Source organism: Amblyomma americanum, chromosome 2, assembly GCF_052857255.1.
Source record: "Amblyomma americanum isolate KBUSLIRL-KWMA chromosome 2, ASM5285725v1, whole genome shotgun sequence".
NCBI lineage: Eukaryota > Metazoa > Arthropoda > Arachnida > Ixodida > Ixodidae > Amblyomma > Amblyomma americanum.
The window spans coordinates 18,617,985-18,634,513 of NC_135498.1; the positions used below are offsets into that span (position 1 = coordinate 18,617,985).

The 16,529-nt window shown below is 46.6% G+C and overlaps 1 protein-coding gene across 1 annotated transcript in view; it reads left to right on the top strand.

The window, feature by feature from the left end:
- Window positions 1-16,529, top strand: part of LOC144120716 (high affinity nerve growth factor receptor-like) — a 121,372-nt gene that overhangs the window by 46,382 nt on the left and 58,461 nt on the right. The gene's annotated exons all lie outside the window — the stretch shown is intronic.

Sequence of the window (16,529 nt, forward strand, 5' to 3'; positions counted from 1 at the left end):
TGCTGCTGCTGCTGATGATGATGATGACAAATGGACTACACTTATGTCACAGGCGCCGCCATCTTGGAGACCAGGAACACGGAGAAAAGTTGCGCGTTTACCTAATTCGCTCATCAAAATCGGCTCCGACATGCACTGAGCAAGCTATGCGCGGACCACCATTATGGTGCCCGTGACGTCACTTGCATTACATCTTTATGAAACAGGCCTGAAAAGTGCTTTCTCGTTTACAGTTGTTTTATCCTCGTGAACTGCGGTCTATGCTTGGGTGCACTCATTTAAACACTGGTAGCGTTCTAATTACTCATCGCAACTTACGCTCTTGCTCGAACCAACAGCATGCTAAAGCTCCGTTTGCAAGGCAGCTGATGCAAGGCTACTTGCGTGCCCTGCCTGAAATTTGCGCAACCTGAACACTAAGGCGTTCCGCAACAAATATGCCGCCGTGGTGCGGTGTGCAAAATGAGTTCCCGCTCCAACTTTTTGTTGTGTGCATCGATGCGACGCGAGCGTTGCACACACAAGCACGGACGTCGAGGCGCCACTTGCTTTCAATGCGGCAGCTACGGTGGCAGCTTTACGCTTGGCGTCGCACTGTGCGCAGCTTCATTCGTCGGTTTATTGTTTTAGTCAGCTCGTGCTCGTGTTGAAATTAAAACCATGAGCAGTGTGGCATTTCGAGTGCGTGTTTGTATGCGTGATTACGAAACGTAATAACTGCCGCAAGTATTCTTGATTATCGGTTTTTGGTACGCGCAGTGTTTCTCTCATGGTAAAACCTCCTGTTTCAATTATTTCTTATTCGCTTCTTGTCTCCAGTGCTTCTACCTAAGCATCACAGTAAATTGGCCCATTTTTTATAGTTGAATGGCTCTACACTGGTTCTTTGTAGGACCGGTTTTGCCAATATAGTTCCAATAATGGGGCGATTATCTGTGCTGCTTGAGTATTCGGAGGCCATGCCTTCCGTTGTCGAAGCTGTCGACAGCCTGCTTTTCTTGTGTATGTTCTGTGGCGTTTGTGTCGCCTTATATAAATAATAATTATCTATGACTGCGAGTTTGTCTTCGAAAAATGTATGCTCGGCGATCCATAGCTGCTCTCTCTCTCTCACTAATAAAGCGAGTGCTACTCCAGCAAGCTAAGGTCGTAACTGTAGAATAAAAAATAAAAAGGGGTGTAGATAACAGTTTTATGTGATAAATTCAAGTAAACATTTAGCCAGAATTCCAGACTGAGATGGGCATATTACGAAAGCTTAGCAGACGTTGGAATAGCCAATGACACAGTTACAAGAGGCGGACCAGCACTCCGGAAATACAGAGATTGCTTGCCGACACGCTCTTGGTAGTACTGCTGGTTTCCGGGAGAGCACGGCAGTGTGAGTTGTGTAAATTAATGCTTTATACGATTAAGTATCAATAAAGAATGTAACGAGTCAGCTACAAACATCCGTATTTAGCACCGAAGTTCAGATTTATTAGAAGGCAGCACTGTACCGTAACCAATTCATATAATTACTCAAGAAGGTTCAGCAATCATCATTACCTGGTGGAATACTCAAACTACTTCAACATCTTTGGAGTCATGTCCAGTAAACTCCTGTTACGTAAGAATGCTCTTGAACTGGCCGACAAATGGCTAATCATGATAACAAGCTACATGGCAGACCAATCACGATGGATGTCGGTTGAGGTTTCCACCAATGATAAACTCTACTTTGGTGAAAAAACTTCTACGGCACCTTCCTCACAAGTATACAACATATACACCAGTACGAAACTTGCACGGGTTCTTCGCCTTATCTACGAAAACGTTTTCCCTTGGGAAACCTGCAAGGGCGATAGCAGCGCGCTTTTGTTTAGTGCACAACAAGGTCCATGGTCCAAGGATTTCAACCGCAGATAGCGCAGGTCTGGCCAAGGCGTAGTGACAGCTGCGCAGACGTTGCTACAGGTGACGTTGCGGGAGCGTTTCAACAGGGTGCGTGTCATGCTATTTTTCCGAAAATTTATAAGAGGGGCATTGCTTTTCAACTGTGCGGAGTTCTAAAACATTTAGGTAAATGTACATTGGTTGCAAAACCATGAGCATTGCTTTACACATGCCACTGAAAATACACGTAAAGTTACAGCATATAGCATAGTTAGAGAAAGCAGGTTGACAAATTAATTTCTTATCTGCGTAACGGGAAAGCGATACCGGACTTAGCTTGCTCAATTCTTCTTTAGGCACATCCTTTTTTCCTGTCCAATGTCCTCGGGGAGTTTAGGCTAGCGCAGATAGAGTCAGAGGGCGCTTGCATAAGCTGTAGTAGGTGGAGGCAAACTGGAATTTATAATACCGGAAATCGAAGTCACTTTCTAAGTATGTAAGTGCGGTGCTGTACACAGCCGTTGCTTAGATGAGTCATCTTTGCTCATAGACACGGTTTCCTGCTACTTTAACGCTAAAGAAGCTGCTGGGGAAGCGGTCGTACGATTTTTATGCCTGTCCGAACTGTATTCAGTAAGGCTTGGAAAACGCGTGATAAGCGGAAGCAAAAATATGTTGTTGTTGCCTTTTATCTCATCCATCAGAAGTCGCGTACAGATGTAATAATTTTGTGCGGATTTCAAAGGAGTTTCTCGACTACAGAGGTGAAGAACGCTGCAGTTTGGTGAAGCGACGATTTTAAACTAACTGTTGGACGGAAATCCTATCAGTCGCGATGATTTGTAGCGAAAGAAAAATCAATTTGATACGGCGATTACATCGCAAAGCACAAAAAAGTAAACAGAAATGTTTCGTGAACGTGCTCCCCGTGAGATCTGAAATATCTTAGCGTTTGTTTGGCTGTTGTTGTCTATACTGCATTTTTGCGGTCCGTGCATCATTCCTTACAGCCAGAACAATTTCTTTTCCGTTCTGGAGTTTGGTTGCATCCTCTGAGGCCCATTTATAGGGGCTCGCCAGCTCGCAGATACACATTTGAAGTTGAAGTTGTGGTCTATTTTGGCAACAACACAGTTGTCAAGGCGGTTGACGAAAAGGCAGTCTTATGCCTAACTAAGCGTGAGCTTCCTTTAACATAGGACGCATCATACAGAGCATGGCGAAAACGAAAAAGAAACGAAGCCATAAAATATACATACACTTGATGTACAAACACATTGGTTATGTACAGTAAAGAAAACTCACAGTAACTATATATGTTGAAAGAAATCACTTAATTAGAAGCGTTGTGGCAGACAATGTTGAACCATTGAGGGATAATACATATTTATCAAGACGTCCTGTTTCTCCACGTAATATGGCGTCCGAAGGGTGCACCACGTGACTTCGGTGTTTCTGGCTCGAAAGCAAGCCCTGTGAACTTTACACCCAGTGCAGGCGCGGCCAGACGCTTCGCAATCAGGTCTCTTGTGCAGCTGATGGGAACCTATTTGAGGTCTTTCTGGGGCGGCCTGCTTGTCCTCTCTACGTGACAGCGCTCCTCACTCCCAGCCCTGCCCTCTTTAGAGCGCCGCCAAAAATCTTCCACGGAGAAAAACCACGTGCGCGAGGAGCGCCAAAGTTCCGAAACGATTTCATAGGGGGCGGTGCAAGTCGAGAATTCCTTGTAAGCCTTCATGACAACATTGCTGCGTTTTTTTTAAATGTCTATTCGATCACACTAAATCAGGGGCGCGTACCGGCCGCCGATGAAGGAGGTTTGGGCGTGAAACAGGTATTACATAATATGCGCACACACGCGAGTGAGTGAAGCATCCGCTAATCTCGTCCAATGTTACGTCATTGGTGGTGACGTTGTGACGAACACGCGACGCGCGTGTGTACATCGAGGCGCCGTAGGTCAAGCTAAAAGCCAAGCTAGCGTACAGCGCCGCCCTTTGGATTGTTCCGGGGGTGGTTGCGCAGAGATAGCGAAAGCTCCTCTTTCACTTCGGCAGGTTCGCAGGAGATCATCAGTGCTGGACGTGCACAGCGGGAAACTCGTCCTTTACTCATTTTTCGTGTTCGCATTTACCCCTCAGGCTTTCGGCGTGTGAAGGCTACTGAGGTTTACCGATAAAAATTAATAAATGAAAAGCAAGCGGTTCTGGGGTGCAGTTCCTCATAGCATAAAGCCTCCGTACACAACCGCACGCTTTTAGAATAAGTTTATTTGTTCATTTTTGGTGCAAGTGGCTGCTTTTTTTTTCTCTCCTAAGTCAACGTCAAAGTTGCGATGGAGTTGGTGCGTAGTTAGCGTGGGTGTTTTTTTGCGCAGACTTTAAGTTCAGAAGCTAAAAGAGGACAACAAATAGGATTCGTTGTGACCTCGGTGTGCAGCCGGCTCTGATCTGCCATCTTACCATGGGACATCTAGGCGTGGTGAAAAGATCACGCACACCCACCTTGCAAGCAGGAAGTAGTTCATGTTGACCGCGCTAAATGTAGATCTCGCCTAGAGTCCCTGTATCTGCAGCACATATACATAGCACCACTTCACTGACCAGCGCACCTGATCGTGGTTCTAAGGGTTTACGGAATTGCACCCGACATTCTCAACAGATTATTCTTCTTCTTCTTCTTCTTCTTCTTCTTCTTCTTCTTCTTCTTCTTCTTCTTCTTCTTCTTCTTCTTCTTCTTCTTCTTCTTCTTCTTCTTCTTCTTCTTCTTCGTCTTCGTCGTCTTCTTCTTCTTCTTCTTCTTCTTCTTCTTCTTCTTCTTCTTCTTCTTCTTCTTCTTCTTCTCCCTCTTCTTCTCCTTCTCCTTATTCTTCTTCTTCTTCTTCTTCTTCGTCCTCTTAAGGCCCGGCACAAGCGAGTTTGTGGTCTCGCCCTTCAAGCCCCATTCTTCACCTCGTCCTCTTTTGTTTCTCTTTCCAACCGCAGCGGGCAGTGCTTGGCATCACCGCATTCGCAGCATGCCTGTTTGTTAAAAGGGGAAAAATACGCACATATTGGCTTGTCATCCAAGTGCGTTACCGGAGATTTACACTCGAGGTCGCTATACGCAGCGATATCTTAGTTTTCGATTTGGTATTCTCCGCACCTTCTACTCTTTGAGTTCGTTTTGTGGAGCTATCGTGCCCTCCTTTCGTGTTCAGAGATCCTCCGCAGGCCGCCGCCTCCTGGCGTACATGCGTGTCTTAAGTGCCGCTTTATATAGAAATCGGGAGGCCGCGAGTGACAAGCTGCAGCCTCATGCGAACTTTACACGCTGTTTTTAAGCCTACACAACTCACACGAAAAGAGAGTTAGAGAGAGGGAAAGTTTTCAGTCGATCTTACGAAGAATAATTTAGCGCAGAAGAAACTAGGAATTCTCTCAGATGTCGGCTCGCTTTAGAATGATTTGCGCCCATGACTCCGATAATCGCGATAGGCCAGCGAGTGACAGTCAATGCCCTGGGTGATTAAAAACTGTTTAAATGTGAAAATAACTTCGCGCATTCAATTCTGATTCGCTCACAGCAGTTTTATACTAAAGTCGTAAGGCAGAGCGTAACTAGTATAGACTACGAAAAGTCCGTCACCTGAAGTACTTAATATAGCTGTAAAGTCATTTTTAAGCACATTTATAATCATCGTTATGATGATGACGATAGTGATTCCGCTAGCGAGCAGTTTAAAGGGGGCGATCGACGAGAACAACATGTAGGCACACATATCACGTACGCGTCACTTGTGCAGACTCTTATACAACTTCAGGTTACAAACACTAAACAATGAGGATTGTACTTCCTGAAGTAAAAATTGAGCTAGACTAGGGATCAGTGACGCGGCTATGCAGGGTTTTTCACCTGAGATTTGACACAATTTTTAAAAGTGGGGTTTTTGAGTTGGAGGAGAGCTTTTTTCGGCAGAGCATTCTCAGAGGTGTAGTACATCATAATACAGCTAAGATGTGCTACCTATAGCAGGCTGGTTAACTGATATTGAATGGTTAACTTTTTAACTATTCCTGCCAGGCGCCTTAATTATTGAGAGCCGTGAAGCCCACCGTAAGTAATATCCATGTCAGTTTTAGAATTTCAAAAACGCGGTTACCCTTGGCAATGTGGCCAAATAAATTTCGGCTACATCGCGCCGAAATACATTCGCTTTCGAGAAGCTTGCAGGCAAAGCAACCTCTCCAGTGCACGCAACTCACCGAAAAAGCCAAAATTTGTTTTGTCAAAGCGCCCATGGTAACCTCGTTTTCGCAATTCTAAGAAAAGACATAACATTACGGTGGGCTACACGCCTCTCAGAGATTAAGGAGCCTAACAGTAATATTTAAAAGTTAATTATTGAATATTAGTTAATCAACTTGCTAGTCAGCACGTCTTAGTTGTATTCTGATGCATTACACCGCTGACAACGCTATGAAGAAAAAGCGCTGCTGTAACTCAAAAAAGCCTATATTTAAAAAAAATGTGTAAAATCGGTGGGAGACCGAGCAGAGACTAACAGTAATAGTTAAAAAGTTAATTATTGAATATTAGTTAACCAGCTTGCTAGTTAGCACGTCTTAGCTGTACCCTGATGTACATCACCGCTGACAGTGATATGCCGAAAAAAGCGCTCCTCTAACTAAATAATAATAATAATAATAATAATAATAATAATAATAATAATAATAATAATAATTGTTTTTTGGGGGAAAGGAAATGGCGCAGTATCTGTCTCATATATCGTTGGACACCTGAACCGCGCCGTAAGGGAAGGGATAAGGGAGGGAGTGAAAGAAGAAAGGATGAAAAACGTGCCGTAGTGGAGGGCTCCGGAATAATTTCGACCACGTGGGGATCTTTAACGTGCACTGACATCGCACAGCACACGGGCGGCTTAGCGTTTTTTCCTCCATAAAAACGCAGCCGCCGCAGTCGGGTTCTAAAAAAAAAAACCTGTTTTAAAAAATTGTGTGAAATCTTAGGTGAAACAAAGCCACGTGGGAAACCGAGCTTCTCAACGGCTCTTTGGAGGTCGGCTCCAATTCCAGCGGGGAGGGCAACGTTCGCACCGGACAGCGCAGTCAGCGGCGGACACCGCGGTGCTGAAAACACGGAGGCAAACACTGTCACGCATTTATCGCGGGCGGAGGACAAAAGGCCGAGTTGAAGACGCCCTGTTGTCCGATTATAGGCGCGCTATCGCGGCCTGCCCCCTCTCCTCCTTTATCGGCGAGCATTGTTGGCTCCGATTGTCTTCGGAGAGCAGCCTTGTTTTGCAAAAGGAGGAGGCGCTCGTCACACCGCTCCTTCTTCTCCCACTCGTTTCGTTAGTTGTTTGCAAGGGCACACTGTATGCCAAAGGGAAAGCAATCGTGGCCGCAAGAAATGGAAGTTTGTGCAATCGGAAAACCCGCCCGGCCTTGCACCTAGCGGCATCGTCGCCAAACGACATCTATAAGCACCGTGCAGAGGTTTCGTCCTCGCGATAACCGAAGCTGCCCCGCCTATCATGTGCGGCGAACATCAGCTATATTGAGGCACTGTTGCAGCGGTGTTACCTGGCGTGATAGAACTTGCGACAGATATTTATCAGAGATCACTCAGTGTCTCTTGTCCGAGTTTTATACGCCTTTCTTATCTTTTCAAGCATGCAGTGGTCGCGTGTTGTCACCTGTTAAGAGTCGGAGTGTGACTTAAAATGTAACAATAGATGGTGATATTTTTTCCCTTTGTGTGCGTGCTGCCACGTAGGGATGGAAATTGAGGTCTCTTTGGCACGTCATCTCACAAATTAACACATACTGGTGGACACAAAGCATTCTTAGCTCTATGCCGGCTAGGGTGATGCATCCTTAGTCGAGCCGTAGGTTAATAAAAATTACGACATAGGACTCGTTGTTCAGAAGCAAAATATGTTACTAGAGCTACACCTCAGGAGTCTCCTTGTTCCACATATTTGTTTCTATTTCGCGTGACGGTCTGCAAACCATGCACTGTGTAGCCTATCCTTGCGCACAGGCAATAACGATTAAATTGAGCAAGGTCTTTTCATTATTAGTAGAGTTTGTGACGTTCAGTACCGAAGATAGAGGCACCTGTAACAGCTAACATGTGCAGTATACCGGTTGCGTCATCTGGAATGTGAAACATGAAAGGTTGCCCCTTTAAGGTAGCAGTCTGGTCATGTTGGTGATTCATGATGCAAGCGCTCGTGTGTTCCGTGTGTCTTCCTCGTGCCCTCGTCTTTATTTGCGCTGTACATTTGCATCATGAGTTACCCCTTTATTCTATTTCCGCATGAACAATTCAAAAGAATTCGCGTAAGCCTTCTGTACTCGCTTTGTGGCAACACAAATTATCTTTAGGAAAGAGTACAAAATACGCGAAGGTGCAGATATTATAAGCCTCGATCTATATTCAGAGGCTGTTTTCGTTTTTGGAAGGCTGAGTACAATGCAGGCGACAGTATGATTTTTCAAGGGCAAACACAGCCTTCACACAAACTTTGAGTCTCGACACCCCCGCAAAATCTGTACCAAGAAGATCAGGGCACACACTTTGTTGCACAACATCTGCGTTACGGCAAGCAGCAAATGCACCACGGCCGTTCAGGATGAATCAACTTTCGCTACTCGCAGTGTAAGCCGCGATGACATTCCGATTCATATTGCGCAACAAAAGCTCTCCGCGAAGCGAACACTGCCACTCTTCACGGCGTTTCAGCACCGAAACAGCATTAACACTTTCCTTAGAGCGTGTCTCTGTTTCCGCCACAGAAATAGAGAAAGCTCCAAAAAAAGAAGGGACTCCCGGGGCGCCGAGTAAAGGCGTCTTGAGTGGTGAGCCTTCAAGACCCGTCAAAGGTTCGCAGCGGCGACGCGTATACGTTGAAAAACGACGCAACAACGCGCTCCCCAAAAAAGGGCGTGGAGTTTTCCTCTGCCGTGCGGAGCCTCGGCTGGGACGAAAAGAGGCAGACCCTAGAAAGCTGGCGTCATGGGAAGGAACGAAAACTTAAGCGGCGGCAAAACCTGAGACGCCTCCACCCTCAGTGAAGCTGCCGCAAACATCTCCCACGTCCTGGGAAGATGTGCGAACTGCGCACCGTTACGAAAAGTTGAGGGCAGGGTGAAGAGAAAGACCCGTTGTGGGGCGATTCGGCGAAGGGGCGCCCAGCTATGCGCCGAGTGTCAGGTGGGAGGCGAAGTGCTTTCGGGTCGGCTCACACGATCCACCCCTGCTCCCTGCGCTGTCGATGTCTGCATTTCTTTTCTTGTTACTTATTTCCAGGAATCGAAGGTTTATCCACGATTGGCGGCAACATGTGTCGGGATAGGCTTCCGACATCGAGAGGAAACTGATCGGTTTTCCTGTGCTGGGCAGCGACTCGTACTAACGCGTGTGCTACAACTGGTGTCCAGCTCAAGCGAGAATTTACCCGTACAAAGCGTAAATATACGCTCGCTGTGAATAAATCGTTTTTGAAGAAGGCTGGCACTTTGCAGCAAGTGGTGGAAAGGAGGGCTGCAGGAACAAAGAAGCCAGTATAACTTATACCGTACAGTGTTATGGGAGTGCTAGAATGCGTGCCAGATTAGTTTTGACAACGTTTGTAGCTGCCATTGGTCGCTCTCAATTTCTTTTTTTGCTCACTGCGTCTAAGGTATTACTCACTGCGAGGACTACGAACGACGGAATAATTGGTGTTCAAATCCAGATAACATGCAGATAACAGAGGACGGCAGTTATCGTAATTAAGCGTAAAACGAGATGCAAACTGAAGGTAGCACGCGCCTACGTCCAGCCACGATAACCATGTCGATGAGAGCTGCGATGAAGGCGTGGAATAGGCAATGAGCAAGGTAAAAACACAGTACACTGTTCTAATGGGCGACTTAAATGTCAGGGTAGGCAAGAAGCAGGCCAGAGACCAAGCAGTGGGCGACTATATGGCATAGGCTTTATGAAGTGCAGGGTGGAGTTATTATCATAGTTCTCGAGAGAAATAACTTAAGGGTTATGAATTTTTTCCTCTTTAAACGAGAGAAGAGGAAGGGAACGTGAAAGAGCTCCTATGGTGAGACTAAAAATGAAATAGACTTCATACCGTGCGCTCACCCTGGCATCGTGCACGATGTGGAGGTCCTCGGAAAGGTTCGTTGTAGAGACCACGGGATTGTAAGGTCTCGAATTTGCCTAGACATCAAGAGGGAAAGGATGTACCTAGTGAAGCGGAAGCCCATAAACGAGTTAGTGGTAAGAGGGAAAGTAGAGGAATTCAGGGTGTCGTCGCAGAGCAACACAAATATGTCCGTAAGTAATTTTACCTGCATTACCAGAAATGCGGGATAGCGTTCAGCCAGTACCGCTGGGCCTAGCGGCCTATCACGTTCTGTTCTGCAGCTACGCGGTCATTCTCTTTCTCTCCTACGTCATGGATGACGTCAGCGCGCTATTTTTAAATGTTCAAAGCTACGCACCACATGGTGGCAGCCAAGGGAACTAGAAGCGCTTGTCTTGAATTCCTGGTAATGGCTTAGGTGGATGTTTTCAAGGTCTATGCGTCCTTTCTGCAGTAAAATATTAAGGTTTCTGCGCTGATGATAATCGAACTTCGCCGTTTATAGTATCGTTCTCTATCCACCCCCCTTTGACTGCTGTTCTGTTAAGAACAACAATCAATAACCTATTTTGCACCGCAGTGAAGGCAGTGTCGTGTACTGCCTTCGCCGTCTAACAGGCAATATTTTGGCACCCACCAGAGTACATGCGTGGCCATTTGTTGTGGTCGGCATACGCGAACGCAAGCCAAGAATGTTGTTTGCAAACCAACAGTATAAACAAAAACAATTGCCAAGCTAACCGGCTTCCGGTGTAAAAATAACATCATTAGGACCCCTAAGAGCGAAGCAAAAGTAAAAATAAAAAGCCTACAAACATTTTTATACAGAAACCTTATAAGCTTTTGATTTTGCTTCACTTCTTATTATTTTTACTTTAGTGCTAAACTAATAGTCGCGGATTAACTGGATGACAGTAGCCGTCCGAGAAAAAATTCATTGGGATACTAAATAACCTGACGTTTTGGCAGTGTTGGCTAGCATTAAAATTAGTTGCAGCCTTTGCCGGAAGTGTGACGCGACGTCCGGTCTGGTGACGTCACTTTGCTCCAGCGAATGGGCGAATTTTATGACCGTTGACATAGTTTTTACTCGATGAGTTTTTCAGTGTCGTCGCATTGAAACAAAGAAGCGAACAGAACAGTGCCCCTCTCCAATTTCCAACACCCGGAAATTCGTGCCGGGTCTGCCTTGCGCAAACTCGAAACCCAAGAATAGCGAGCGGCCAGGGGAAACACAGAAGCTATCTACGAAAGTCTGCGGTTGAGCTGTAAACAAACAAAATGCGATAGGAAGCCTGCCATGCTGCACGACTACAGACGAAGTTACTGCGCTGTCGCTCCTACACGTGCTCCTATTCGTTTCTTTTCTTTATCGAAATTCATGTTCTGCATACGCGAGTCTTACCCGCCGCGGTGGCTCAGTGGTTAGGGCGCTCGACTACTGATCCGGAGCTCCCGGGTTCGAACCCGACCGCGGCGGCTGCGTTTTTATGGAGGAAAAACGCTAAGGCGCCCGTGTGCTGTGCGATGTCAGTGCACGTTAAAGATCCCCAGGTGGTCGAAATTATTCCAGAGCCCTCCACTACGGCACCTCTTTCTTCCTTTCTTCTTTCACTCCCTCCTTTGCCCTTCCCTTACGGCGCGGTTCAGGTGTCCAACGATATATGAGACAGATACTGCGCCATTTCCTTTCCGCCAAAACCAATTATTATTAATACGCAAGTCACGTGGCATACAAGTAGCGATAACGTCTTTTGTTCCTTTTTCATTATCGCTTTCGTCTCGTTCTTCGGGTCCAACTGTACTTACGGTCACTTTTTCCCTAGTGTAAAAATGCTGATTGTTTAAAACAGGAGATCAACAAAAGGCCGAAAGAAAACATTTTGTCCTGAACACCTCTTCACTATCCCCTAAAGGTATTTCCTTGTAACCGCGCACATATGCCTATTCACAAGAAAATCCTAAACTCACGTATGAACTGAAGCTTTTTTTGTTTCGGCCGTTCACAAGGCTGTGGCAAATAACAGAGGTTTCAAGAGTTAGTGAACTGAAATGGGACCTTAAGCTGTCGATTTCGGTAAAGTGGGACATTCAGTTTGTCATTATATTTTATTATCGGCTCTTTTTTGTTTTAAATCATGTGCGGAAACCGTCACGTGATTATCGAACGCAAAAAGTCGCGCCCACCAGTTTGGAGAGCCCGGTTCTTCGACATCATTTTGCTTCGTCAACACCCCCCTCCCCCCCCCCCCCCCCCCCAACAAGCGTAAATTCTGGGGCGAGTAGTGAAAGTCAGCCTCTTCGCTTTGTTATCCACCATGATTATACCGCTGCCCGGTAAATCTGTTGTAAGGCCCTTAATTTTCTGCTCAGCTTGAGCGAACCGCTTTTTTATGCAATTTTACTGGATAGTTTTGGAGAAATCTTTCCAACCAAAGTAATTTCCTTTTATTTATTTTTTAATTCCTAGCCTCTAATTTTATCCCTCGTTTAAGCTCCTGCGTCTGCCTTGGTGTTCGTTCTGTTAGCACTATAGTGCTATGAGGAGCTTATTGTAGGCGGAAAATATAAACCTCGTTAGAACAAGCATCAAGCCAATCTCTACGCTAAATGCTGTTCGGCTGCAGCCAAGACGCACCGTGAAGTCTGTACATGCCTACAAATGCCGTCGCACTGAAAACTATAGTGCGCATTATTACGTACATGTAGCAGTCTCATGATGCAGAACGCTAAGTTTGCACAATATTACTGTGCTAAAAAAATTCCATTAAATAAAAAGAATAATATAAAAATTGAAAACCCCGCTTTGAGGTCGTGCTTCTCGCATGGGTATTGTTCACCCGAGAGAAAACTATTTAGGCAAACAGAAACTGCACATTTCTCACTAACGCTCATGGACTAACCATTGATTGAAACTCCGTGGTGTGATGTTAAATTTCCAATTGCCATTGCCGCTACCTGTACGTTCCACGCTTACCCAAGTTCATTCCACAAAAGACGTACGGTTGTTTAAAAAAGGAACGGCGTTTTCGAAGGAACAAAGAAACAAGCCGAGCGCGGCCACTGTATATAAGTTCTCGTGGGGTGCGATTCCCGCAACCGAGCGGGGAAAGCATCTCGGAGCTAGAGAGCCATTCTCCCTGAAAGCGTGTGAATAAGGCAGGAGCTGGCGCCCCGCGCTCCCGGAATGCGCAAGCATCACCTTCGCGCCCCCGTCATTCCCTCTGTTAACGACCCACGGTCCGCACAGCGGCTCAAAAAGACAACAAAAAGCGCGGCTCCGCTATAGTGCCATTATCTGCGGCATTGTCTCTCTCTGCGGGCCTGCCATCCGAGCTTTGTGGGGGACGGCCGCGTCTTTCGCGATACGATGTATTTTCCTAATGAGGCAGCCGGGTCCACCGCACCACGTGCCGCGGAACACGCACCGACCGCGCCTTCGCCGCGCAATAAGCACGATCGCTTATCACGTGCGCTACGCGGTTCACAAGCCCCATCGTGGTGCCCCGCAGTTTTCCTGGTATTGACGTGCGTCTGTACAGCGCATATTCATCATCACTGGCTGTGCTTAACGCAAGTGAGAACGAGTAGTTTGGGTGGCAGTGCCGTAGTGAACGCGCGAGTAAGAACGAGGGGTTTGGTGGCAGTGCCGTTGTGCGCGCGCGAGTAAGAACGAGTGGTTTGGTGGCAGTGCTGTAGTGCATGCGCCCAAAGTAAGAACGAGTGGTTTAGTTGCAGTGGCGTAGTGCACGCGAAAAGTAAGAACGAGCAGTTTGGTGGCTGTTCCGTAGTGCACGCGCAAAGTAATAGCAAGCAGTTTGGTGGCAGTGCCGTAGTGCACGCGCCAGTCAGAACGAGTGGTTTAGTTGCAGAGCCGTAGTTCACGCGCGACTAAGAACGAGTTTTTTGGTGGCAGTGCCGTAGTGCACGAACGAAGAACAAGTGGTTTAGTTGCAGTGCCGTAGTGCACGCGCAAAGTAAGAACGAGTGGTTTAGTTGCAGTGCCGTAGTGCACTCGCGAGTAAGAACGAGTGGTTTGGTGGCAGTGCCGTTATGCAAGCGCCATTCCTTCGCATCCTCAGCGATGCTGCGGCAATTTGACGATAGTGTGCGGGAGGAGAAATAGACGGAAGGAAGTCAGTTGCTATTCGTGGCTAACAGATTACACCGAACTGGCGGGCACGCAACAAGCAAGCATTTAGGTCGAAGAGCGAAGGAGAGGTAGCAGAGGGTGAAATACGAAGGTTGCCAGAGAAGTGGGGCGGCGTCAAAGCGACAGTCAATCGCCAGGGGAGACACGTGTCAACGTCAACTAAAACAGAAAGAGTGATGGTGCATAAGCTCTTTGCAGCGGGCCACTTATAGAAACGACGCAGAAGCTATATACTGTAAGGCAAGATGTGCGTGGTATGAAGAGTTTACGCATCGTAGATGTTCAGTACTAGCGTGTAGAGCTTCGCGGACGATCCACTGGCATTGCCTGAGAATCGAAAGCGCAGATCGGCACGCTATTTCGTTACACATGCATGCCTTGTAGATGACCTCAACCTCTTCGCGAATGGGAAACTGCGTTTTTGCTTTGAGACTACTGATCCGGAGTTCCCGGGTTCGAACCCGACCGCGGCGGCTGCGTTTTTATGGAGGAAAAACGCTAAGGCGCCCGTGTGTTGTGCGATGTCAGTGCACGTTAAAGATCCCCAGGTGGTCGAAATTATTCCGGAGCCCTCCACTACGGCACCTCTTTCTCCCTTTCTTCTTTCACCCCCTCCTTTACCCTTCCCTTACGGCGCGGTTCAGGTGTCCAACGATATATGAGACAGATACTGCGCCATTTCCTTTCCCCCCAGAACCAATTATTATTATTATTTTGAGACCCTCCTTCTCACCAGTCCCACAGCAGTGAAACAAGAAGAATTCACGTACCCACGGTGAAAAAAAAAACTGTTTAATATTTTAACTTCGCCCTGTTTGCGTATGCTCACAACAAGCTCTAGCGATGTTAAATCTTTAAAGGGAGGCTCGAAGTCCGACGGGTGCCGTGAACTTCAGTCCCGAGAGAGGAACAGGATCAGTCCATGGAGTTCTTGAGAGCTGTTACGTGACAAAATGTGTTGCAAATATGCAATGCAAATGCAAACATAAATGAAAATATGAACGCAAAGTATATTGTCTATTAGCATATTGGCTTGGAGGGAAAATATCAATTCAGAAGCTGTAGACCGCCTTGAAAAAGACCAGACTGAAATGTTTACAACAAGGTACCATTTACGTATGTGTCTCCACTGGCCTGAAAAGAAAGCGCCTGCCGGTTAGGAGTTGCCGGCGCATAATTTATAGACACTGCAAACGCAAAGCCGCGTCGGGGAGAACGCTCCGCAGATAAGAGGATTTTTTTCTCAGAGAACGCGCCTTGGAGAGATGAGGCAGCACCGCTATCACTAGTGGTTTTTGTATTTCGCGGGATTTTTTTTTTCTTTAGGCCAACTAAACAGATCTACGTAAATGGCACCTCGTGCAAACATTTCAGTCGTTGTTTTTCAACACGATTTTCAACTTCTGTTCTTACACTTTTTCCGTAGTCAATATTTAAAAAGTGATAAGTAGTCCTTACTAATTACCTAATTCTGAAGAACGAAAAATGCTGCCTGAAGACTACACGACACAGCTCTCAATAGCATTCAGTTGGTTTTTCGCACTTGGGACGCTCCATTTTTTTAGAAAACTAGGTCGCATTTAATTGTGACACCTTGTATATAAGTGAAATATGTGAACCGTAACCACTTAATTTACAAAGCCTGTCTTGTGAGGGTGTACTGTCGGTTCATCATCGTGATTTTCATAATCATCAGCCTGACTACATCCACTGCAGGGTAAAGGCCTCTCCCATGTCTTTCTGATTAACCCTGTCCTTTGCCAGCTGCGCCTACCCTATGCCTGCAAACTGCTTAATCTCATCCGCCCACCTAACCTTCTGTCCACCCCTGCTACGCTTGCCTTCCCTTGGAATCCACTCCGTTACCCTTAAGGACAAGCGGTTATCTTCCCTTCGCATTACATGCCCTGCCCAAGCCCATTTCTTCCTCTTGATTTCGACTAGCATGTCATTAACCCGCGTTTGTTCCCTCACCCCTCTGCCCGCTTCCGATCTCTTAACGTTACACCTATCATTTTTCTATCCATGGCTCGCTGCGTTGTCCTTAACTTGAGCTGAACCCTTTTCGTTAGCCTCCACGTTTCTGCCCCGTAGGTGAGTACCGGTAAGATACAGCTGTTGTACACTTGTCTCTTGAGGGCCATTGGTAAACTGTCATTCATGATCTGAGAATCACTGTCGGTTACGGAATTATAAAAGTTTTAAGGAGTGATACTATATAGAAGGAGTTGTTTTTTGGTCGATGGTTCAAAACCCATAGACATCGGCCGGTTTACTCAGACCAACTGGCTATTTCTGGTTTCCAAAAATCCGGGATTGCACGAAGTCCTCGCGAGGTTGCCCCGCCACAAT